We start from the raw sequence: 26,165 nt of genomic DNA, 5'->3' as shown, positions 1-26,165 counted from the left end.
TGAAGAGGAAATACAAATGGCCAAGAAACACATGAAAAAATGTTCAGCTTCACTAGCTATTAGAGAGATGCAAATTAAGACCACAATGGGATACCATCTAACACCTATTAGAGTGGCTGCCATTAAACAAACAGGAAACTACAAATGCTGGAGGGGATGTGGAGAAATTGGAACTCTTATTCATTGTTGGTGGGACTGTATAATGGTTCAGCCACTCTGGAAGTCAGTCTGGCAGTTCCTTAGAAAACTAGAAATAAAGTTACCATTCGATCCAGCGATTGCACTTCTCGGTATATACCCGGAAGATCGGAAAGCAGTGACACGAACAGATATCTGCATGTCAATGTTCATGGCAGCATTATTCACAATTGCCAAGAGATGGAAACAACCCAAATGTCCTTCAACAGATGAGTGGATAAATAAAATGTGGTATATACACACGATGGAATACTACGCGGCAGTAAGAAGGAACGACCTCGTGAAACATATGACAACATGGATGAACCTTGAAGACATAATGCTGAGCAAAATAAGGCAGGCACAGAAAGGGAAATATTATATGCTACCACTAATGTGAACTTTGAAAAATGTAAAACAAATGGTTTATAATGTAGAATGTAGGGGAACTAGCAATAGAGAGCAATTAAGGAAGGGGGAACAGTAATCCAAGAAGAACAGATATGCTATTTAACGTTCTGGGGATGCCCAGGAATGATTATGGTCTGTTAATTTCTGATGGATATAGTAGGAACAAGTTCACAGAAATGTTGCTGTATTATGTAACTTTTTTGGGGTAAAGTAGGAACAGGTTGGAAGTAAAGCAGTTATCTTAGGTTAGTTGTCTTTTTCTTACTCCCTTGTTATGGTCTCTTTGAAATGTTCTTTTATTGTAGGTTTTTCTTTTTTGTTTTTTTGTTTTTTTGTTTTTTAATTTTTTTTTCCATACAGTTGATTTAAAAAGGAAGAAAAGGTTAAAAAAAAAAAAGAAAAGAAAAAAAGGGAAAAAAATATGTAGTGCCCCCTTGAGGAGCCTGTGGAGAATGCAGGGTTATTGGCCTACCCCACCCCAATGCTTGCTAACATGACCACAGACATAGGGAACTGGTGGTTTGATGGGTTGAGCCCTCTACCGTAGGCTTTACCCTTGGGAAGACGGTTGCTGCAAAGGAGAGGCTAGGCCTCCCTATAATTGTGACTAAGAGCCTCCTCCCGAATGCCTCTTTGTTGCTCAGATGTGGCCCTCTCTCTCTAGCTAAGCCAACTTGAAAGGTGAAATCACTGCCCTCCCCCCTACGTGGGATCAGACACCCAGGGAAGTGAATCTCCCTGGCAACGTGGAATATGACTCCCGGGGAGGAATGTAGACCCGGCATCGTGGGACGGTGAACATCTTCTTGACCAAAAGGGGGATGTGAAAGGAAATGAAATAAGCTTCAGTGGCAGAGAGATTCCAAAACGAGCCGAGAGGTCACTCTGGAGGGCACTCTTACGCACACTTTAGACAACCCTTTTTAGGTTCTAAAGAATTGGGGTAGCTGGTGGTGGATACCTGAAACTATCAAACTACAACCCAGAACCCATGAATCTCGAAGACAATTGTATAAAAATGTAGCTTATGAGGGGTGACAATGGTATTGGGAAAACCATAAGGACCACACTCCCCTTTGTCTAGTTTATGGATGGATGAGTAGAAAAATAGGGGAAGGAAACAAGCAAACAAACAGACAAAGGTACCCAGTGTTCTTTTTTACTTCAATTGCTCTTTTTTACTTTAATTATTATTATTCTTATTTTTGTGTGTGTGCTAATGAAGGTGTTGGGGATTGATTTGGGTGATGAATGTACAACTACGTAGTGGTATTGTGAACAATCGAATGTACGATTTGTTTTTGTATGACTGCATGGTATGTGAATATATCTCAATAAAATGAAGATTAAAAAAAAAAAAAAAAAAAAGAACTGTTAGGACTCCAACCACCCTGAAAAGCTCTGTGACTGTCTGGCTTTGGGACCTCAGTGAAGTCACTTTACATCCCTGAGCATTTTTTAGAGTAAGTAAAGCAGGGGAAGGGGTGGACCTTACCCAGAGCTACCATAACTAGCTGGGCAGACTATGCCTTGCACAAGGATGTCCAGGCAAAGGAGAAAGTGGGGAACTGAGTCTGACCCCACCCTCCACTCCTCGGCCCAGTGCCCAGGGCCATGGCAGGGACCACCTTTTCCTCAACCACACAGAGCAGCAGTGTGCGGGAGCTGTGGCCCTCACCATCCCTGCACAGTCCTGCTCTGATAGTCTGCGGCCCCAATTTGCTAAGCCTTTTCCTCTGAATGACTTTGCTTGAGCAGTCTCTCTGAAAAGAATCCTTCATAAATGTGTTCCTTTTTCTCCTCAAAAATACTTTGAAAAAGAATATGTTTTTTGTTTTTGTTTTTAATTATAAGAAAATTGTTACCACCCCAAAAATATCTGCAAAAGAAGAGCATTTTCTTTTTAACCAAATTAATTGATGTGACAAACGGTGGGGGGAGGTTTGTCTAGAAAATAAGAAAAACGTCCATGTTCGGGGCTTTACTTGTAAGGTTTAAGGGAAGCTGAGATCCCAGGGCAATTTCGGTCCCAGCCAACATTTCTCCAGAAGATGGCCTTTGAGTTCTTTTTCAGAAAACCGCCGATTGTGTCTAGCTGTGGGGATGGGGGTGCTGTTGTTGACTTCTTCCCTCACTTGGGGAAACGGCCCTGAAGTTGCAGCAACTCGGCCCAGCTGGGGTTTGTCAGAAGTCCTGCATTCACCCATGACCGAATCGCAGAGCTCTGAGGGGAAGCCAGGCGGCGAAAACAACCCGGGGAAATCACTGTCTTGTCTCCTGCTTGGCCGCGGAAGGCGGATACCCGGTTTCAATGTTGTCTTTGTTACCAGAGCAAGCAGGCGCCCGGATTTGCCTTTCTAGTGAAAATCGCACACCTGCGCGGCAGCAGAGGCGCGCTCCCCCTCTTGACAGCGATGAGCGAGCAGCCCCTAGTTTGGGACCCGAAGCCTCCTGGGTCCCCGCGCGGGGGGATGAGGCTGGGGAGGAAGGGCCCTTTACCTGTACCCGGCCGGGGCCCTTCCCCGAGGGCCATGCGCTGCGGCCGGGGAGCACTGGGCGGCCGGGACCCGGAGGCCCCCGTGGCGTCTGGCCGGGAACCTGCTGCGCGCGGCCCCGTAACCCCGCGGTCCCGACCCCTCCCCGAGCTCGCGCGCCTTGGGGAGAGGCTCAGGGGTAGCAGCGCCGTGGGGTATTTTTTCGGTGTTCTGGCTTGAACTAGACGAGGCAGTTGAATTAGAGTCATTATTGTAATTTAATTTCTCCAAACTCAGAGCTATTTTCTTTCCAAATATATCAGGAGCCAGGAAACGTTCAAAGAATTGGGGAAACCATTCCAAATTCGGAAAGGTTAAGGAGGAAGAGTCGTCACACGGTGAATACTTCTACTCATATTATTTCATAATTAGTATGATATCTAACAAAATACTATATGTGTTATATATCTTAATATACCATTAATATAATAATATATGGTTAGAATTATATATGGATATATTTTATAATAAATTATACATTATGTGATATGATAAAAAGATATTCAAAGAACTGGAGGGTTATTCTAAAACCAAAGTTTTAGGAGGATGAGAAGACTGGGGGTGAAAAGAATTATCATTTTTAAAAAATTATTTAATTTTAATAATTATCTAACATATAGTAAATTTTCTAGACTATATCAAATAATTATTGTTTATATGATATATGCTATAATGATATCAACTATATTTTATTATTGTTGTTATCATTATTATTATTGAAGATAACGTTTATTGATTGTTTACCATGGACCAGGCACTGTGCTAACCCTTTACAGGCATTATGTAATTTTTCTCACAATAACCCTATGAGGTGTTCCTTATGAGTACTTTTTTTTAAAGTAATAGCTTTATTGAAATATAATTCATATATCATACAGTTCACCCTTTTAAAGTGTATAATTCTATGGGTTTTAGTATATTCAAAAAGTTGTGCAACCATCATCACAATCCAAATTTAGAATGTTTTTGTCACCCCCAAAAAAACCCTGTACCCATTAGCAGCCACTCCCCATTTCCTCCCCTCAACTCCTCCCCTCCCAGCCCTAGGGCAACCACCGGTCTACTTTTTGTCTCTACAGATTTGCCTGTTCTGGGCATTTCATATAAATGCAATCCTATAATATGTGGTCTTTTGTGACTGGCTTTTTTTACTTAGCACAATGTCATCACGATTCATCCAAGTTGCATCATGCAGCAGTACTTCATTCCTTTTTATTGCTGAATAATGTTCCATTGTATGGATATACCATGTTACAGTTATCTGCTCATAGGTCGATGGACATTTGGGTTGTTTCCACTTTTTAGCTATTATAAATAATGCTGCTATGAATGTTCACGTACATGTTTTTGTGTGGACATATGTTTTCCTTTCTCTTGGAGGTACTGTGTGTTTACCCTATTTACAGAGAAGAGACTGAGGTACAGAGAGGTTGAGTAACTTGTCCAAGGACACACAGCTAGTTAATGCTCTGGGACTCAAACTCAGTTCAGTCTGATGCTTTTAGCTTCTCTGCTCTGTTGCCCTCAATTTTATCAAAGGTTAAAATGCTGAGGTCAGAGACTCATTTTCCTCCTGGTACTCTGAAGAGACCCTGAAAGAAAAAACAGGAAATGAATCAGGAAGAGTTTCTTTGCAAGCTGAGGATGAACTTTCTCCCATTAAGCCTGGTTAGTTAAGCCTGGAAGTGATTGCCAAGGGAGGGGTGAGTTACCCTTTTGGGGTGAAGGATCCTCTGTAGTAATCTTCCAAGATGCAACAGGGATACCTCACTCCTGGGAATGGGGTTTGGCTCAAGGCTGTCCCAATGGCAGCCCTCCATCTGCATCTGGTGCCCAAATGTTGTGAAGGGGCTGCCATTCTGACTGCCTTTGTTCCTTCTCAGCTTTAACCCTGACCCCACCCCGGTCCCCCAGCCTGTTTCCAGGACCTGCCCCACACAGCAGGCCCTACCCAGGTTCTCCCTGTCCAACCAGGGCCCTGAACCGTCCCTCCTGAACGGTCCCTCCCTCTGCTCCGGCTCTGACTGCCCGCTGGGGTGGCTACACAGGGAACTGACCAGGGCTGAACTGCAGCTACACTGGTGTTGGGTGGGGTGAAAGGTGATGGAGTTCAGCAAGGGGGGAGAGGAGGGATGAGCCTTAAGCCAGGGAGAGAGCAGAATGCCAGAGGGGCCTTTTCAGAACACCCGTGACAGGGTATGGAGGAGAGGCTCCACAAAGCCTCCCCAGGGGCAGTGCTGCTAATCAGAGCACATGGGCCATAAAATGAGACCTCTGTGCCTGTGTGGCTTATGGAACCAGGGTCACTTGATATATTTCTACAGAATGTTTTTTTAAAAAGCCAGTCCTACCAAAGAACTGAGAGTCCTGCAGAATTCTGAAATTGTTATGAGCCATAGAAAAAAACAAAATTGACTGGGTCTTTTTGCAAGGCTATGTTTATGAAGCAGTTTTGGCTTTAAAATCAGAGACAGCATTGGTTCCCCACTAACTATAGGACCCTGAACAATTTTCTTAAGCTCTCAGACCCTCAATTGTTTTTGTGTATAAAATGGGAATAAAAATAACAGTACTTGCCTTGCAGACTTATTGGCAGGATTACATGAGGCAGTGCAGCGTTCCCTGGTGTGTATTCTTCACAACCACACTTCTGAAGATTGTTGTAATGGGGGGAGAACATAGGGTTCACAGGTGAATGGTTTTGGAGTGCAGTGGTTTTAAACAAAGCTAAATGGGTTTCTTTCTTACACCACTTCTCAGAGCACTTAATTTACTGACTTGCGTCAAGAACATCAAGAAGGACCCCATTCTGTTGCATTTTGCAAATTTAACCATGGAAATCTTTTTGATATAATATCCAGGGTAGAGGTTGCATACTGGCAGTTCATCGGCAAACTCTGGCCAACAGATGTAGAGTTTTAGGGCCAGCACAGGGTTTCTTTTAAAAGTTATATTTAAATGTAAATTGCAAAATTTCACATAAAAATTGGCTTTCCAATTTCTCTTGAAAAACCTGAAAATCTGGCCAAGCTGTGTCCCCGTTTCCACATGGCAACACTTGGCTGGAATTGGTGGCTGGAGGTCTGCATTAGCTGCCCCTACAAATGGGGTGTGTGCTCTCTACTGAGTCACTGTCCACTCAGCTGGCTTCACCCCTTCAAGTTACTTTCTGGCCCCCAAGGCATTCCAGTTTGTGACCCCTGAGGTTCTAGTGCTGTTCAAACACTGAGATAGTGAATGTGGGACAGTGAGTTTTACCCACACACCCCCTTCATAAAAAAAAAAAAAAAAAAGGTGAATGTCTACTTATTAATCATATTCAGACTTTACTGAATCACATAATATGTACATGATAAAACATAAACCAAAAATAATTTAACAGGATGGAATTAAAAATAAATATAAGTTGGAAGTTTCACTCTACTCCCTCCTGAGGTGTAGGCAAACCCTCTTTGTAGGCCAGTGATGAAGCTCCTCATAACAGAGCTGGCACCAAGTTGGAGCTCATTAATGATCTTCCGTACGTGTAATTATTAGCTGATGGGAAGTGAAGAGGTACAACTTATTTGTTAGAGAAAAGCTGAGCAGAGGAACTACTATCCCAATAGCAGACACTAAGCCAAGTGTCTCCTATATATAAACTCATCAACGAGACTATGAATTAAGTGCTAATTTGCTTTTACGATGCCCTTGAGGGTTTTTTTTTTTTTTTAATGCTGCCCAGTAGCATAAACATTAGTGTTTTGAATAGAGGCTGTGCCTGAAATACTAATTTAGGTAAATGCCAATTTAAACAAAGAGAGAAATCAGCTGATGTTTTTTCTTCCAATGTTGGTAAAGTGCGTCCTTTGGCCAGAAAGAGCTGGCAAAAACTTACACAACTTAAAGGAACTCTTCAAGACCCAAAGCAGCTTCACTCCTTTATAGTCCCTAAGGGAGTAATATAATAGGAAATAATAACTGCTTGTGAGTCGTCTGAACTCTGGATGAAAGGCCATGCAGAAACATAATATTACTTATTATGCCCATTGTGGGGGTTACATTTTGGATGTTTCAATCTCACGCCTACCAAATTTTCAAAATAGAAAAAATAAATTGACAATTTTTGGTTTTCCTCCTCTTAAAATCTAGTAATGAGGCAAAGGGAAGCTAATATTCCTGGGCAGGCAAAACATCTCCACCCACCCTCCACCAGAACATTTTAAATTTCAGCTTCATGGGCCCTGTGAAGACCTAAGGAATCCACATTTCCTGTAATACTGCTGTCGCTGCCAGCCAATGCTAAGAATTTGAGCACTGTTGATCTGGGCACTGGGAAAGCCTGGGCCTCTCCAAGGCAGCCATTCCCCTGCTCTCACATGACATGGAGCCCGTGGGCAGGTTGGCCTCATGGTCAAGACTTCGTGTTCTGGAATCATCCCTGGGCTCCAATTCCCACCCTGCCACTTAACTAGCTGGATGACCAGGGCAAAGGATTCAGTGTCTCTGGGCCTCACTTTTCTCAACCGAGAAAAGGCAAATCCTAACGGAACCTACCTTGTAGCGTTGTTGTAAGAAATGAGAATGTACTAAAGTTTAGCATAGTGCTTAGGCGCATAGTGCTCAATCTGTATTACTTATCATATCGCAAACAATGCAATATTCCTCTTGCTTTTTGGCTCTCAAAATCAGAAATTTAGTTGTCCTTCTTTAACCCTTTGAATCACCTATTTTTCAGTTGCTCTGACCCATGTCTCCATTATTTAGGCCAGGGACTGGAAAACATTTTCTGTAAGGGGCCACATGGAAAACACTTTCAGCTTCATGGGCCTTTCAGGCTGTTGGAACTACTGAACTCAAGAGAGGCTTCCCGGGCTGCCAAAAGGATTGATGGCAAAAGAAGAGGTTAAGGCACCCCTGATTCAGATGATCACAATTATCCCGTGAAGGTGGAATGGTAGTTACTATTACCCTCTTTTCGAGGGTGAGGAAGTTTAGGAAGGTCAAGTGACATGTCCCAAGTGGCATAGCTAGTGGGTAACGGAGCCCTAACTCAGCTCAGAGTTCAGAAGTGATCAGAGTCAGCCCTGTGGGAGGGAATGGCCATCCCTCTCCTGGGCCGTAACCAGCAGTGAGTTGGAGCAGTGGGGAAGAGAAAGCATTGAGAAATTCCTGCATGGGGGAAGGTTTTAGAATAATCAGCAGAACAGCTAGAGGATGAGCCTCAGCAAAGAGCCTGTCAGGCTGGGGAAAGGTGATTAATTGGTGGGGGAACACAGCCAAGACCTGAGAAGCCACACCAGGCCTCCATCCATTTGTCCATGCCCTGGGGTCAGAGATGGAGCAAATGGAATCTTTTATAAGGAAGGAAAGGGTGGAATTTAGCCATCGGGGGAGTGCTGCAAAGAATTCACAGGTGTTTTCTTATTGTAATTCCCGCTCCCTGAGGGCCTGGCTTGCTGTTAGTAAGAATGGGGAGGGGTGAAGGTGCGGCTGGGCGGGTGCAGCTTGGCTGTGCTCTGAGAGCTCTCTCTCTCTCTCACACACACACACACACACACACACACACACACACACCAGCTCTCTCACACACACACACACACACACACACACCAGCTCTCTCTCTCACACACACACACACACACCAGCTCTCACACACACACACACACACACACACACCATCTCTCTCTCTCACACACACACACACACACCATCTCTCTCTCACACACACACACACACACACACACACACACACACACACCAGCCCTGCAGTTTTATGAGCTACCGTGGTTCCTGTGGGTATAGCTAAAACCGTGTTTGGTCACAGCTCTGAGCTGGGTCCCTGGAAAGTTCACTGGGTTCATCAGTAAACTTCACCAGGTGCAATAGAAGAGCTTTGGGTTTTTGAGCGGGTCAGTAGAGCCACCCCAACCTAGGCCATGAAGCAGACCCCTTAACTACTCTATTAGTTACTGCATCTTGATGATGATGCAGATTTAGGTTCAAGAGGAACTCAGCAGAGTCTCCTCTCTCAAGGAAAAGAGGGCTCCAGAGGTTAGTTCAGCCCATTTCTTGCCAGTGAATTACTGCTGAGAGAGTGTTGATAATTGATACTCAGAAGCATGATTCATGGGGAAGCACAGCTGCTCTGTATCAGGAGGTTATTTTCTCCTGACATTTACTTGAATTGGAAAAGTTTTTAAGAAATCACTTTTAATCTCACCACTCAGGAACACCACTGTGAATATTTTGGTGAATTTTCCCCGGGACAGAGGGGTAGACAGACAGACAAGCAACTTCCTTATGTCCAAAATGTCTAGAAACGAAGTACAACCACTGGGTTCATTAAAAAAGACAATCTCATTAGTAGAAGATTATGAACGCCGAGTCCTACGGTGTTGCCTTTTGGGCCTTACAAAATCATGTCCAGAAATATAGGAGGTCTTCATTCTTTCTGTTCTCCCTTCCTTCCTCTGCCTTCCTCCCCACAGGATCTTCCATCTTCTATCCTGCAAGCTGCACTGTCACACACTTGGTAAGTGGCAGAGCAGGAATTCTAACCCCGGCCATCCAATCTGAGAGGCTCCGTCTGTGCCAGATGGTATTTTTCCCACCATCAGCAGTTTCTTATAAACCTCCATAGGGTTTGGCTGAGGGTTTCAGATTCTTTAGAAGAGAAAATGATTGAGACTAGCAATCTCTACCCCCTTTCCAATCTCAATCATCTTTCACAGTGTAACATAATGTGTTATGCTGAAAGACCCTCCATTCCTACTAGAGAATGGGAAAGATGAAAGTGGATGATGAGGACAGATTACCCCTCCTGCTACATTATATAATAATAGCTGACGTTTTCTAGCACTTAGTATATGCCAGGTACTATTCTAATCACTTTATTTGGAACTCATTGAATCTTCATGTACAGGGAGGTCAAATAATTTTCTAGCCCAAGGTCATATTGTTAGTAAGTGGTGAAGCATAAATTCTAACCCACCCTAACCTGGGAGCCCCCATCTGTAGCAGGTTGTATTTTCCAAAAATAACCACACCAAAATATATCTCATCAATGTATATCTCATCCCACATTCTTATAATGTAGGAATCTATGTTCCTTCTCTTTGAACTCAAGTGTACCCTTGTAACTAACTGTCTTGAACAACAGAACACAATAGAAATAATGCTGTGTGACTTCCAAGGCTAGATCACAAAAGGCAATGTGACTTCTTCCTGGCTCTCTTTCTCTCTTGGGACACTTACCTTTAGAATCCAGCCACCATGTTGTAAGGGTGCCCATGGCACATGGAGAGGCTGCCCAAGAGTGTTCCAGTTGACGGCCTTGGATAGATCCCTAATTATAGTCAACATTAACCATCGAAGATGTGAATGGGCCCTTAGATAATTCCAGACTCTAGTCTTTGAGTCTTCCCGCTGAGGCCCTAGACATCTGAGAGCAGAGGCAAGCTGTCTTCCTGTGCTCTGTCTGAATTCCTGACCCCCAAATTGCGAGAGATAATAAATGATTACCGTTGTTTGAAACCACTGAAGTTTGAGGTAATTTGTTATGTAGCCAGAGTAACTGGGGCATTGCTCTTAATTATTACCCCATGACTGGAATAAGCTGTCAGCAACATTCCGTCTCCCCTTTATTCTGGCCGACTCTTCGGGGGAGGGGCCGGGGTACCACCACACTTGAGTTTGCCACGAGGGAAATCTTGCATAGATTTTTCTTGGTCCGACTCTAATAGGGGAATTATTCCCTTAGGTCTTCTATAGTTGTTTGAGTTTTTGCATTTTCCTGTGTCTTCACGGGTCTTTTGTTGGGGAATAAGAAGAGGCTGCCTCAGAGTCTGCAAGCCAAATGCCATTTTAAACCAGATGTTAAATCGACCTCTTTTGGGAAAAATGTGGCCAGTCCTTCAACAACTCATGACTAAGGAGTTGCTCAGACCAGTTAAGTACTGGGCTTTGTCCAAGTGAGTTTGTTCACTCAGGATATTCTGTACAATAATTTTCTTTAAAAAAGTCAAAATGTGCCATATGCTTGAAATCTTGCCCATTTGATCCTCTCAGCAATGCTCTTCTCTGGAAAAAGAAAAGAAAAGTTCAAAAGTAAGTAAACCAAGAGAAAAATATAAAAAGCCCAAGGACCAAGTGAGAAAAATCTACTAGTGTTTAGTTTAATTGCAGGAGAGTTTCAGGATATTGAAGATTCGCAAAGTCATGAACTCCAGGCTTGTCCCCACCCCAGGGCTTTATAAGTGTTTTTAGAGCTTTTTCCTCAGATGTAGGCAGGACTCCCTTCTCACTTCTCTTAGTCCTTTACTCAAATTTCTTTGTAAAATGTCCATGGGTGATAATAGACATTAAATCACTGCTGGTGGGAGTGGGGAACAGATATGGCACCAGGTAAGGAGTCCACTCTCCCATTCATGTTTGGAAAATGCATGTGGCAGTTTCACATGGATTTTAACACCCAAATAGACAGCTATGAGTAGACATCTGTTTGTTTGACATTAGAGTTTGTACTCCTCAACAGACTGCCTCCTGAAATTCTGTATATGTCTCTATACATGTGCCACATTCATATACCACTGTAGATGAATATATACCCTAGTGTGGATTTTAAAAGATTAAATATGGCTATATTGGCTCAGGGCCCATACAGGAACAGATGGCCCAGGCAAAATAAGATTATTTGAGAAGGTTTTATTTGCCAAGGGCCTGTTTACAACGGTGTGGCTGTAGAGGAGCCACAGGGGATAGTGTGTGACCTGGGAACCTGCAGTGATGAAGTTGTCACCAACCCTAGGCCTGCGAGAGGGGGTGGGGGGTGGCGGGGTGTTGCTGGAACAGGAAGAGAGAGAATCATGCCTTCCCAGAAGCTGTGACTTCAGCCAAGACATAGTTGAGGATCTCTCACAGAAGGTAGCAGGAGAATCGGTATCCTGATCTGCCTCTCTGACCTCTGATCTGCTGGGGCTTTTCATTCACTAAAGTCACCCAGAAGCCCTAGGACCAGGAGGTGGTTGAACTAGTCCATAGAGGTCAGCTCCTGGGGCAGAGGACAGGATACAGAAGGGGTAGTGGATCTGGGAGACAAAAAAACAAACAAAATGGGGAGATATCCAGTACAATTGCTACCCCATACATATAAAGGTTTTCAAAATGAAAAAATGCTTAACTGGAGAAGGTGCTACATATTATTAGTAATGCCTAAAAAGTGCAAATTCAATTTTAAGCCAGATACAGATTTTAGAAAAACATTTGCAAGAGCCTGAGGTTTATCACTCATCTAATTGGGTACTCTGGTGTGCAGGAATGAACTCTATCCCTGTTTATCTCCATGTGGCTGCTTTTCATAGTGATAGAAAATACACTATAAACTCCTGGGCATTGTCCATAAGTGATTCTCTTAAAACATAAGTCAAATCATGTCTCTCTTAATCACTCCACCACGACACTCATGTCTTAAAGTAAAAGCTAGCATTGTTACAATGACTTACATAATGACATACATAATAAGCCCCTGGCTGCTTCTCTGAATTTACCACTACTACACTCTTCCTTGCACACCTATCTCTTAGCCACATTGGTTCAGATACTTCAACTGGAAACTGCCACAGGGTCTTTTCATTTGTTTCACTACTCTTTCCCCAATATAAGCAGGGCTCTCTCCCAACTTTAATGGGTGTCTGTTCAAATGTATTATAAACTGACTTATAAGAACCTACAAGATCTTTAAAAGAATTATTATATCAGCTTGGAAGGAAGCAGACTGAGAAAACTATCTAGCTGCAAAACAGGCTGCTGTTTATGAAAAAGAAGATTCTGAGGGCATAACCAAGAGCCATGGTGAATCATTGCCAGGCAGTAGGACTGCGCCCTAATCAAGGAAACGGCCAGATGTACCCTGCTAGATTTCAACATTGTGATGTATTTTTGTATGCCTCCTGTTTCCCCTCCTTTTGAAGCACTTACCTTATGCCTGTCCTACCATTATGTGTTGGGTATTGTATTAGTTAGGGTTCTCTTGGCAAACAGAATCAATGAGAGATGTCTCTGATTATCAAATTGTAAAAGTGACTCACGCAACTGTGGGTATGCACGAGTCCAAGTTCTGCAGAGCCCTCAACAAACTGTCAACTCCAAGGAAGATGTCCGATGAACTCCTCAGGAAATGAACCGGCAACTTCGACGATCTCCTCAGGAAATGAACTGGGATTTTCGACGAACGTGCTCAATGAACTCCTCAGGAAACAAACCAGCAACTTCGACGAGCTCCCCAAGAAATGCTTCACTGGGCAGCCGAAGAAGAAGTGAAGGTTCGCTAACTGTCCGGCTTATAAGCCTCCAACTGATCACACGGACCAAATCCAGCCAATTGCATTCTCTCATTGTGGAAGGCACGCCCCTGATGAGTCATCAGTCAGCTGCAGTCAATTGACTGATGATCCAACAAACCAGCCTCAAATATCCTCGCAGCAACCGTCAGGCCAGTGCCTGCCCGACCAGACAGCCGGGTCACCTAGCCAAGTTGACACATGAACCCAACCATCACAGGTATGGAGGGGACAACCACATTGTTTCTTTAGTTCACAAGTCTTGAAATCAATGGGAACTGTTCTCAAAGAATCCTACTTGAGGACCCAAACCCAAGGAACCTCAGCTGCACCTGAACATGATCTAGAAGGCAAGATCCTGGACTGCAAGCCTGGACTTTGGGCCGTGATGGGATTAGACTTTGGGAACCCCGGGGATGAGAGATGGCTTTTTTTTATATTTGGGAGGAATATGAGTTGTTGTAGCTGAACGACAGACTGTAGCAAAGTTTATTTTCCAAAAATGGCCACAGCAATTTTTCTGGTTCCACATACTCTTCCAGAACTTTGCCATACCTCATCAAGAAGTGGAGGTTATTCTCATCCCCATGGGCAGGGCTTGAGATATGTAACACCCATATATATGCAATTATAAAATGTTGTTGAAGTGTTTAAAAAGCACCTAAATAAATGGAAACATTTTTTTGGATAGGAAGACAATGTCATAAAAATATTAAGTATCACTAAATTAATCTATCAATTCAAAAAAATTATAGTCATCCCAACAGGCAGGACTTTTCTTAGAATTAGTAAGATGATCCTAAAATTCATGTGGAAGAAGAAATACCCATGAAAATCTAAGACAGCTGTGAATAAGAATAAAGAGTGACATGAAGGGATTTATTTACACTAGCTTATATTGAGATTTATTTTAAATCTATATTAATTAAGAACATTGTGGAATTGGTACAGGGATAGATGAACAGACCAACAAAACAGAATAGATAATCCAGAGAGATTCCCTTGCACATGTCTATATTTGATTTGTGATAAAGATGGTTCTGCTGAGCAGTGGGGAAATGTCAGTCTTTTCAGTAAATAGTGCTGGGACATTTGGGTATCCACATGGAAAAAAAATCAGAGCTCTTCCCCTTTCCAACTCCAGGTGGATGTTTAGACCTAAATTTGAAAGGCAAAACTATAAAACTTTCAGATTATAATGTAGGAGAGTATCTGAATGACCTCAGGGTAGGGAAAGATGTCCTAAACAGTGCACAAAACCCACTAAGTTTAAAGAAAAAAAGATTGGTAAATTTGACTACATTAAAATTCAGAACTTCCATCCATCCATAGACAACAAAAACAGATGAAAAGACAGCTTACCAAGTGGGAGAAAATATTTGCCATGCATGAAAACTCACATCAGAATATTTGAATCAGAATATATAAATAACCCATTCCAATCACAGATAATTAGGAAAATGCAAATTCAAACCAGAATGAAATACCATTCTTAGCTCTCAGGTTGGCTCGCAAAAAAATTTAAAGATCTGTCAATACCAAATGTGGGCGAGAATGCGGGGGAAAGAAATTTCAAACATGCTGGTGGGATTATAAATCGGTCTTTACAGAGCAATTTGGCAGTCTCTAATAAAGTTGAAGCCACACATAGCTTACAACCCAGCATTTCCGCTCTTAAGTATGTATCTTACGAGAAACTTCTGCACATATGCATACAGAAACATGTACAAGAATGTAGAAGCATTGCTTGTTATAAGAAAAAAATTGGAAACAACTTAAATGTTCATCAGCTGAAAAATGGAAAAATAAATTTTGGTTTATTCATATAGATGAATGTTTTACAGCAGTTACAATGAGTGAGCTAAATTACACATATAAAAATGGATAAATCTCTAAAATATGATATTGAGCGAAAGTATCAAGTTGTAGAATGATGCAAACAGTGATGCCACTTATATAAAGTTTAAAGACTTGTACTGCTGTTTGTGATACCATGTGTGCAGTAAAACATCCTTGGTAATGATAAAAATAAAATTCAGGAAAGTAGTTCCTTCTGGAGAAGAGGGGGGTAGGAATGGGAAGGGGGATAGGGAGTTTCAAGCATATTTGTGATGTTTATTACTTCAAAAAGAAAAAGAGGGCTATGGCAAAATGTTAAGATTTCATAAAGCTATTCTGTGGGTAGGTAAGTTCTCAATATATCATTCTCTATCCTTCTCATTTACATACTTTTTAAAAAGCTTAATGGGAATCATAAGCCTGGATGAGTTCATATGGCTTGTTGCCTTATTTGTGCATCTAGTAATACATTTGTTACATATCTTCTGCAGAGCGTTTTAAAGATATGCATGGAATTCTGTTGCTTTTGTTCTCTGAATTCAAGTCTACACACCATCCACAACGCTATTCTGTTATAAATAAATGAGGTATTGGTTATCTTCCTTTCTTTGCAGAGGGAATTCTTTTACATTTATCATCATATAAACTAGTTACAACCAGTCAAATCTACAAAAGAATGATAAGATGCCATCAAAGTATCCCCCCAAATTGCCCAAAGACTAAAAAGAGAAGGCATCCTCAGCATACTCAAATATTAAGGCCTTATTTAAAATCAAATTTCAGTTTTCCAGAATGAGAAGGGAGATTGAACCATCAAAGAATGGTGATCAAGGCTTGAGTTGGGCCTCTACAAAATCTTGATTATCGAAAAGTTTCAAAGATCCATCTCCATCCCTGCTTCCACATCTTGTAAGGGCATGCACATGTCGCAAGAGTATGATTGGTATAGGATTGGGCTTGATTATTAAGAAATGAGAGCATGCATATAGCTTTGTCTTATCTTGTTTATGTATTTTATTCATTTTTCTAATCAAAAACTTTAAGATATGATCTTTGGTTGTATTCCCTAAGAAGCAGCCCCTACGACAAGGATTTGGATGAAGATAGTTTATTTGGGGAGCAAATTCCAGTCAGGGAATGGGGGAATGAGACAGGGAAGCAAAGAAAGTTAATAAAGGGTGTGTTAATTAGAAGGTTACTGCTTTGTGGGCAACCGGGGATTGTGTAGCACAACTCACAAAACTGTCCCTCCAAAGCTTAAGGAAGCCCATGTATTGTCCACCTGCTCCTCCTTTGCGGGGGGTTGGTCTTGGGGGAATTAACTGCTTGGCTTTCCGGCCTGACCCCTCTACGTGCTCGCCAGGCAGGCTCTTGGGGCCATGGAAAGCCCACAGACTGAGTTATAAGCCAGTTGCACACAAGGGAACTATCCAAAAACTTTCAGGTCATATTTGGCTACAGAATGTTAACATGGCACAGTTTTTATTTTATTTAATTTTACAGTTACCTTCAACCTACGGCAAGTGGTACTACCTATTAATTACTAGTAACAAGGTGAATTTCCTTTTAAAATAAATCTGATCTCCTAAACCAGTCAATTTAAAGAACATCATCAAGTGAATAATAGAACCACAAAGATGGTATGAAATGTTTGAAGTGTGGGAAATTTTTGGACCCCTAGAGCAGCATGGTATGATGTAAAGACCGTGACCTTGGGCAAATCAACTAACCCCTCTGAGCCTCAGTTCCCCCAATATTGAACTTAGAGGGTTGTCCAGAGAATTCAAATGAGATTGTATTTGCCAAGCAGCAAGCACACTGCCTGGAAGTAATAAAAAGTCAGTAAATATTAGCTCTCCCTTTGAATTGTTTTTAAGAGAATATAGGTATTTTTTATGCACCTTAGAAAGACTATTAATCAGTTATTAATCAGACTGAATGTAATTTTCTTTAGAAAAGCCCCTTTTATGTCATTTTGCCTCATAAAACAAACAAACAAAAACAGCTGGGCTCTTTGGTGACTGGGTCCTTCTGCTCTACTTGGAACCGCCCTGACCACCTTTTCCAGATGTTGGAAAATACAAATGAGGGAGGGTATGTGGGAGTGCATTAGAAAGTCTGCTCATAAATGGAGTGGTGGTGTTGTTACCACTTATATCCTGCTGTAGCCGCGTTAATTGATGTGTCAATCTTGGTTGTATTGGTTGAAACGAGCCACAATGCTTTAAACAACATTTTTATCTGTTACTTTTTCTCTCATCATGTGAAGTGTTCATGGGTTCACCTGAGGGCCCTCCTCTGTTGCCAGAGATTTTCAATAGAGAAAAATCGGCTGGAGTCAATTACACCATCTCAGAATTCATGAGACCGCTATGAGAAACGGTACTTTGATTTGGTGTTTTAAAAACAGTGAAAATACCACTTCTGGGTAAAATGTCATGTTTCTTTTATGAGGGGAAAAGCACAAGGAAATCCCCAACCTGTGAATTATTGCTGGGTTTCTTTCTTGTTGTTAAGATATTTTGCTAAGTTGGCTTTGTTGTTGTTGTTGTTGTTGTTTAGTACTGTTACCTCCTTTTTTTGAGCTGTATTGAGGGTTTGGCATTGTGTCCAGAAATACCTTTACCTATTGGCGGGATTTTCAGGAATGCTGTCTCCAATCACATCCAAGGGACACTAGTTCCTTTAATGAATGTGCCGCCTATAGTGAATAAAGGGAAGGGACACTCTGGGGAAGGGGCAGATGCCAGGGTGAGGCAAGGACATAAATAAAAGAGTCCTATCTGGCCTTAGGTTATTCTTTAAATTAATCAAATCCTGCTAAGTAGTGGGTTCCTGGGCAGAAAAAGTGCTGCTGATCCTGAATGGGTCTATTAGATCCATTCTGAGCCTTCTGTTTGACCACTAGACTCAAATCAACCCAATCAGATAGATCTAAAAAGTCACATTGGTTGTAAAACTGAATCATTTAAGGTAATTAATTAGTTATTTCAAGCGACCAGTCAGCTTGGTTGAAATCAGGGATGGACAAAGTTTTTCTATAAAGGGACACAGAGGAAATACGTTAGACTTTGCAGGCCAGATTGGTCTCTGTTGCAGCTACTCATCTCTGACCTTGTAGCAGAAAAGCTGTATACCAAGAATTAAATTTGGTATTTTTACAATTACAAAAATATCCCCACCCTAATTAAAACCCTTAGTTGGTTTCCCATTATTCTCGGGATAAAGTTTAAACTCTTCAACATTGTATACAAGGACCCTCAAGTTCTGACCTTTGCTTACTTCTCTAGCCCCAACTCTAACCCCTGCACTCTTGCATTCTGAACTTAACAATACTGAGATCCTTGTGGTTGCCCCAAAGGGCTGTGCCCTTAAATCGCAGCCTTTGCCTGGAATGCCATTCTCCTCTTTACCTGGCTAACTCCTACTCAGGTTTAATATCACCTTCTCCAAAATCTGATTCCCCACTATTCCAGTTTGCTGAAGCTGCCATTATGCAAAATACCAGAAATGGACTGGCTTTTATAAAGGGGATTTTTTAGGTTACAAATTTACAGTTCTAAGGCTATAAACATGTCCAAACTAAGGCATCAACAAGAGAATACCTTCACTAAAGAAAGCCAATAGCATCCAGAACAACTCTGGGAAGGCACATGGCTGGCAGCTGCTGGTCCTTTGCTCCTGGGTACTGGTTTCAAAACAGCTTTCTCCAAAATGTATCTGGGCTTCTGTCTCTCTTAGCTTCTCTCAGCTCTCTGCTTGGTTCTCCTGGGGTATTTCTCTTAAAGCATCTGGGAGTCCTCTCTTAACTTCTCTAGGGCAAACTCTGGGCTTCATCTCTTAGCTTACCATCTCCAAATGTCCTTCTGATTGTACCTCCTGGCGTCTCCAAGCATCTGGGTCTGTGTCAGCTCTTAGTTTCTTCTGGGGGCAAATTCTGGATTAGCTTCTCCCCAAAATGTCTCTCTCGGCTTCTCTGAGCTTCTCCCAGGGTGTTTCTCTCTAAGCATCTGGGGGTCCTCTCTTAGCTTCTCCGGGGCAAACTCTGGGCTTCATCTCTTAGTTTACCATTTACAAATGTCTTCCTGTCTGCATCCGAGCATCTCCAAGCATCTCCAAGCATCAGCATCTGTGAGAGCTTGAGCTCTCTTAAGTACTCCAGTGAGCTAATCAAAATCCACCCTGAGTGGGTGGGGTCCACACCTCCATGGAAATAATTTAATCAAAGTTCTCACCCACAATTGAGTGAATCTCATCTCCATGGGAACACTCAATCAAAAGTTTCCACCCAATGAGATTGGACTAAAAGATCATGGCTCTTCTGGGGTCCATAACAGTTTCAAACTGGCACACCCACTCTCTTCCCCCACCCACACCCCAGGACTGTAGAAGTGAACCGTCTCTTCTGTTTCCATTATACCCTGTGCCTATTCTTCTCATAATATTTGCCACATTGAGTTGTAATTCCCAATTTACTTGAGTCTTACACCAATATAATCGCCTTGAGAAATGCTAGATGGTAATTTCTATAAATTAAACTCCCCAACATAACTTTGTTAATTTTTTTTTTTTTTTTGCCTTGTATTTAGGACTTTTTTGGGAATGCAGGAAAATGAGCTGAGGGAAATATGCCTCCTAGAATTATTTTGTGAAAGTAATAGTGTTACGGCTTTAACGGCTTGCTGTCTAGATACTGAGTGCCACAACTAAGTCTTTTAGGAAAATATGATAGTATCAGATTCCACCCTGCTTACAACTAACTCATTTTTAGCAGTTCAGGAAGACAATCTGGACAAAAAACCAGGAGGTTCGCAGCCACTGGTGTAGGCATTTCAAGACAACTACCAAAGTTGTTCTTTTGATGGTATCTGATGCAGGTGTGCGTGATCATTGTCAAATAATCTAAGATGTGCAGAGTTTGCCATCATTCATAGCTTGCTCAGTGTTATAGGTACATCACCCAAGGGGGCTCAAGATTGGAATGGAAGTAGTCAAGACGTTCCCATGACTGATGTGGAAGGCTGGAATCTGAAAATACTTGCTAAAAGAAAATGTTGTTATTGTTCACAGTCTCATATGTTTAGCTATGTCCATTGGCCAAACAATTCCTCTATCCTTTTGAGAGGAATCATATTTTTACAGCCCTGCATTTGGTAGGTGTTCATTTTCTCAATCTTCTGTTTACCACACGATCATGGCTTTCCTCCACAGGGTCCTGTCCTGAGGCATGATCAGGGTGAAATAATTGAAGGACATCCTTGATGTTAATGAATGGGTTCGTGATCTTCTTGGCATTAGTATTCTCTGTGCTTGTAATCATGGTCACTATGTACAAGTCTTAGTTCCTCTTGTGGGTAAGAGATTATGTTTCTTCATTCATCTTAGAAACTTTCTGTGTAGGCATCATAGATTATCTGCTCTAGTGGTGTGTCTCCTCACCCTTACTGTTTCTTGCACACTGGCCCGACCTCCAAATGTCAGTACCTGCATTTCTTTGCCAGAGGGCTCTATCTGGCTGTCAGAATCTATTTTGCCTGTCTACACAGTGGGCTGGAAGTGCCCAGGAATTAATGCCCTGCAGAAGCATCCTTCAAGCAGTGACTGATGGGAGTTGATATATGAACACCCCACTCCCTTGCTCATTGGGGTTGGGGGTGGGATAATTCTGAAACAAGTATTCTATACTGGCTGCCCAGCAGGATCAAGCCCCAGTTACACACTGTAGTGATTTGCTTGATAACAAACCCTTCTCTGTCTCATTTTCTGTTGCCTCCCATGCTCAAATCCTGTCAGAGTTTGTTTCTTAAGGAACTCAGACTAACCCCTTTTCTCCTACCTTCTCATACAGAGAGGAGAAAGCTTAAATAGTCACTTACCCTGACTCCCTTACAGCTTGGGAAGCCTGAGTGTCCCAGTTCTGTCAGGAGTCATTGAGTGTGGTACTTACAGGAAAGCTTTCTGAAAGGAACAGGCTTAACCATCATGTTCCTTAGGTACTTTACTCCTTGCTCCTTTCACTCTTCTTCCTTTTTCTTGCCTGAAACGTAGATGCAATGACTAGAGGTGTGGCAGTCAATTTGTAAACATGAGGAAGAAAGTTATAGTCTGTGGATGGCAGAGTGAGATTCACAACAAAGGTGGTTGCAATCTGAGACAAATCCCTTGTTTAAGCCACTGTTTGTTGGGTTCTTTCTTGACACATTTGGGATTTAATAAATATTCTGTGACTGAAGAAATTAATGCAAGTAGACTCTCATTTGTATCACTAAAGCCCTTTAATCATTAAATGTTTCTGTGTGTTGGTTTGCTTTTTTCCATTTTGGACTTCTTTCTCTTTGATGTCTCTGAATGCTGATTTTTGCATATTCACTTACATTCCCTGTTCCAAAGCCACGACTTCTCAGGACACTGAAGCATAAGGTTGTGAAATAACAGCTCTGCTCTTGCTCTGGGGCTATTTCTCCTCATCCTTGACTCATTTATTTAACACATCACAGCCTGATGCCTAGTTTTGCTTTATTTTATTCTCTTACTTTAAGGCTCCATTATTTCTTCATTTTATACTAATTGATTTCTTTAGATTTCACCCACCTGAGCCTCTTCTTCCAAAAGCACAGAAGGGACTCCTTCCATCACACAACATAACACTTATTCCACATACTCACATTTAATCCTTATCCCAGTCCTGTGAAATAGGTCTTCACTTTACCAAAAAGGTAACTGAGACTTAGAAATCCTAAGTTATTTTCTCATAACCACAAAATAACAAATGAGAGAACTGGGATCTATTACCACATTACTGCCTCAACCAATCTGGAATCATGCATTGAACTAAAAAGGGAACTCTTCTGCAGTGAGTACTTGTTGGTTGCCTCCCTATAGCTCCATGAGGCTGAAAGTAGACGATGTGACATAGGCAGAGCCAGTCAATTCCACCTCCAGGCCATAGCCATTGGTTCAAGACTGAGTATGCATTCCCCTCTGGTTCAGTCAGTGAACCCCGGGACTTTGCCTGAGAATCACAGGATTCAGATGTTCTCTCTTATTCCCTGTTCATGGCAGGTGGATGTGAGAACTGGACCTACCATTTTACTTCTATAAGAGAAGCTAGTCAGAGGATGAAGCCAACACATGGAGGAAGACAGATCTAAGAAAATCACATACACAAAAAACAGACCGTGTTTGAGCCACATCTTCATTCTTTCACAAAGCAAATCCTTATGTCTGCTATTTGCCAGGCTCTCTTATAAGAGCTGTGAACATACCAGTGAATGACAGAGAAGTCTATATTCTCTTGGAGTTTACATTCTGATAGGGAGGTTTTAATCTTTTCCTGTGCCATGGACCCCAGGAAGGTTTCGTAAAGACTATAGATTCTTTCTCAAAATAATATTTTCAAATATATAAAGTAAAATACATAGAATTAAAAGGAAATGAAATATATCCCAATTTGGTAACTTGCAACACCGTGTATGACCCATATCATGGCACAGTCTATTAGCAATGTTACTGTAACACATTTCAGTGGTTATCTCAACCATCAAATGTTTCTGAACTCATCTGGTCTTCTTTTGTAGTCCGCATGCCTGTCCTTGTTACAAAACGCCACACAGCCTTATAGAGAATTAAGAATTCCTATTTGAACTGTCCAGTCTTGAAAATTTTTAACAAACATGAGAAACAACTCAACTGCTTCCATGGATTAACATTGTAACCAGGAAATACTAGAAAGCAACGAGATGTCTGCATCACAGTGTAAGAAACCATGTATGAGAAACCATGACTTCCCCTTTTGGTGGTTGAATGACAACCAGGCATAGAACTGCTCAGGAGTTGGCCAACTACATCTTGTGAGTCTCTAGATAGAAAGGCTTCAATCACAAGCCATTTAGCTGCGGGCCTAACCACTACCAAACTTTCAAAGTGATGAGCATATATGATATTTCAAGGTATTGCCAACAGCTGTGCTGTGACAGGAAATATATCTGTGCTTTCTGTTGATAAGAAGTCACAGGCACCACCAAATCATGTGGTTTTTCTGTCTATACTCTTTATTGAAGGAAATGCTAAATTTCAGTTAGAGTTTAGGGAAAATAATGTTGTGATTATTTTCTGATCCAAAGACCTTGAAATTCCAGTTTCGCATTGTGGGAAGACAAGCAGTAAATAAATAAATAGCATGTCAAGTGGTGATCAGTGTTGCAGGGGAAAATAACACAAGATAAAAAGAATGTAATGAGATGGGGGGGTGATGGAGGACAGCTGCTATTTTATATCAGGAATTCCACTCTAAGATGACATTTGAACAGTGATCTGAAAGAAGTAAAGGAGTGAGCCCTATGACTAATTGTCAAAAGAGCATTCTAGGTGGAGGAAGCACCAAATATGGGCCCACATCTTTGGGTGGGAGACACTTGACATGTATAAGGAAGAATGAGGAAGCCAGTGACTAGAACCAAGTGAGCCAATGGGAACATGCTAGGAGATGATTTCAGAGAAGAAGCTGGGACCTTATAGATTGTATTAGTCCAGGTTTAATCAGGGAAGCAACCACTGTGAGTATCTTAGAATAAGGGCTTTATTACTTTAGTATAGAAACTAGACCTTATACAGTTGTGGGAGGAGGTGGGGAGGATGGATGGGGGTATTGGATGGGAGTCTGGATGGGGGTATTGGATGTCAGAGAAGAATCACTAACCAGCCCTGATGCAGGTGAATGAGTCAGAGCTTGCAAGGGAATCCAAGAGCCAGACACATCCAGCTGTAAGAATAGGACTCAGAAGGGGAACTGAAAGAGGAGTCTATGGAAAGCTGATCTTGCCTGTGAATAGTCACCCCTTTTGTGGGTCCACAGACAAGCATCTGGTAATGGGTTTAGGGCAACCACTGTTCAGCAGGAACAGCATTCAGGAAGACAATCAGGAAGACAAGCTGGAACTCGCTGGAGACCTCTGGGTCTTTCCTTCACCATCTTTGACACAAAGACTTCAAAGAGTAATGGCCACTGATGAATTACCACCTTCCAGATCTTGCACAGATTCCTCTTTGGCCAACTTTGAACCAAAACCATTCAGGGAAGACAATTCTGGACAAAGTCCCTGCAGTTAACCAACTTGACAAGAGGACAAACTACCACATATGTCAGTGTAAGGACTTTAGCTTTTAATGGTAAAATGGCAAGCCACTATATGGTTTTGAGCAGAGAAGTGCATGATGTGAGTTATAAGAATCTCTCCAGCTTCAATAGAGTTGCAGTGGCAAGGGTGGTGAGAAGTGCTCAAATTCTAGATGTATTTTGAATGTAGCACCAACAAGATTTGCTGCAATGAGAGAGAGAAAGGAGTCAAGAATGACTCCAAGATTTTATGCCTAAAACCACTAAAGGAGTGGTGTCACCATTCACCAAGACAAGAAAGACTGCAGGAAAAAAAAGATTTGGGGGATGGTGTGTGAATCAGAAGTTGGCTACGTTAAGTTTGAAATGCCTGTTAGACATTCAAGATGGCATAGTAGGGGCTCTCTGCTCCTGCCCGCTCACCAGACAGCTTGCATCTTTTCATGCAGTGCCAGCCACATCTCTGAGACATGATGGTGAAGGTTGGAATAAACGGATTTGGCTGTATTGGGTTTCTGGTCACCCAGGCTGCTGGAACCTCTGGCAAAGTGCAGGTTGTGGCCATCAATGACCACTCATTGACCTCAACTACATAGTCTACATGTTCCAGTATGATTCAACCCATGGCAGATTCAAAGGCACTGTCAAGGTTGAGAACGGGAAGCTTGTCATCAATGGGAATCCAATTACTATCTTCCAGGAGTGAGATCCCACCAACATCAAATGGGGTGATGCTGGTGCTGAATATGTTGTGGAGTCCACCAGTGTCTTCACAACCATGGAGAACACTGGGGCTCACTTGAAGGGTGGTGCCAAGAGAGTCATCATCTCTGCCCCTTCGGCCGATGCCCCTATGTTTTTGATGGGCGTGAACCATGAGAAGTATGACAGCTCCCTCAAGATTGTCAGCAATGCTTCCTGTATCACCAACTGCCTGGCACCCCTGGCCAAGGTCATCCATGACAGCTTTGGCATTGAGGAGGGACTCATGACCACTGTCCATGCTATCACTGGCACCCAGAAGACTATGGATGGCCCATCTGGGAAACTGGTGTGACGGCCATGGGGCTGCCCAGAACATCATCCCTGCATCTACCGGTGCTGCCAGGGCAGCGGGCAAGGTCATCAGTCATCCCGGAGCTGCATGGGAAGCTCACTGGCATGGCCTTCTGTGTCCCCACCCCCAATGTGTCCGTCGTGGATCTGACTTGCCAACTGGAGAAAGCAGCCAAATATGATGACATCAAGAAGGTGGCGAAGCAGGCATCAGAGGGCCCCCTGAAGGATCCTCGGCTACACTGAGGACCAGGTTGTCTCCTGAGACTTTAACAGTGACACTCATCCTCTACTTTTGATGCTGAGGCTGGCATTGCCCTCAACGACAACGTCATCAAGCTCATTTCCTGGTATGACAATTAATTTGGCTACAGCAACAGGGTGGTGGACCTTATGGTCTACATGGCCTCCAAGGAGTAAGAGCCCCTGGACCACCAGCCCCAGCAACAGCATGAGAGGAAGAGAGGCCATCGGCTGCTGGGGAGTCCTGGCCCCAAATTGATCCCCCGACACCGAGTGTTGCCCATCCTCCACAGCTTCCATCTCAGACCCCCTGAGGAAGGGGAGGGTCCGAGAGCCCTACTCTCTCATGTACCATCAGTAAAGTACACCCAGCCAAAAAAGAAAAAAAAAAAGATGGCATAGTAGGCAATTAGATACATGAGTCTGGAGTTCAAAACTGAGGTCTTGACATAATCTAGAAACTAAATGTAG

At 42.5% G+C, this 26,165-nt stretch overlaps 2 pseudogenes; one reads left to right on the top strand and one right to left on the bottom strand.

Moving 5' to 3' along the window:
• Positions 1-2,795, bottom strand: part of LOC119526957 — a 50,072-nt pseudogene extending 47,277 nt beyond the window's left edge.
• Positions 2,796-24,868: 22,073 nt separating this feature from the next.
• Positions 24,869-25,871, top strand: LOC119506964 (annotated as a pseudogene).
• The last annotated feature ends 294 nt before the right edge of the window (positions 25,872-26,165 follow it).

The sequence above is a fragment of the Choloepus didactylus genome, chromosome 1 (assembly GCF_015220235.1).
Source record: "Choloepus didactylus isolate mChoDid1 chromosome 1, mChoDid1.pri, whole genome shotgun sequence".
NCBI lineage: Eukaryota > Metazoa > Chordata > Mammalia > Pilosa > Megalonychidae > Choloepus > Choloepus didactylus.
Note: the sequence above shows the minus strand (reverse complement) of the source record. Positions and strands in the feature narration are given on the sequence as shown.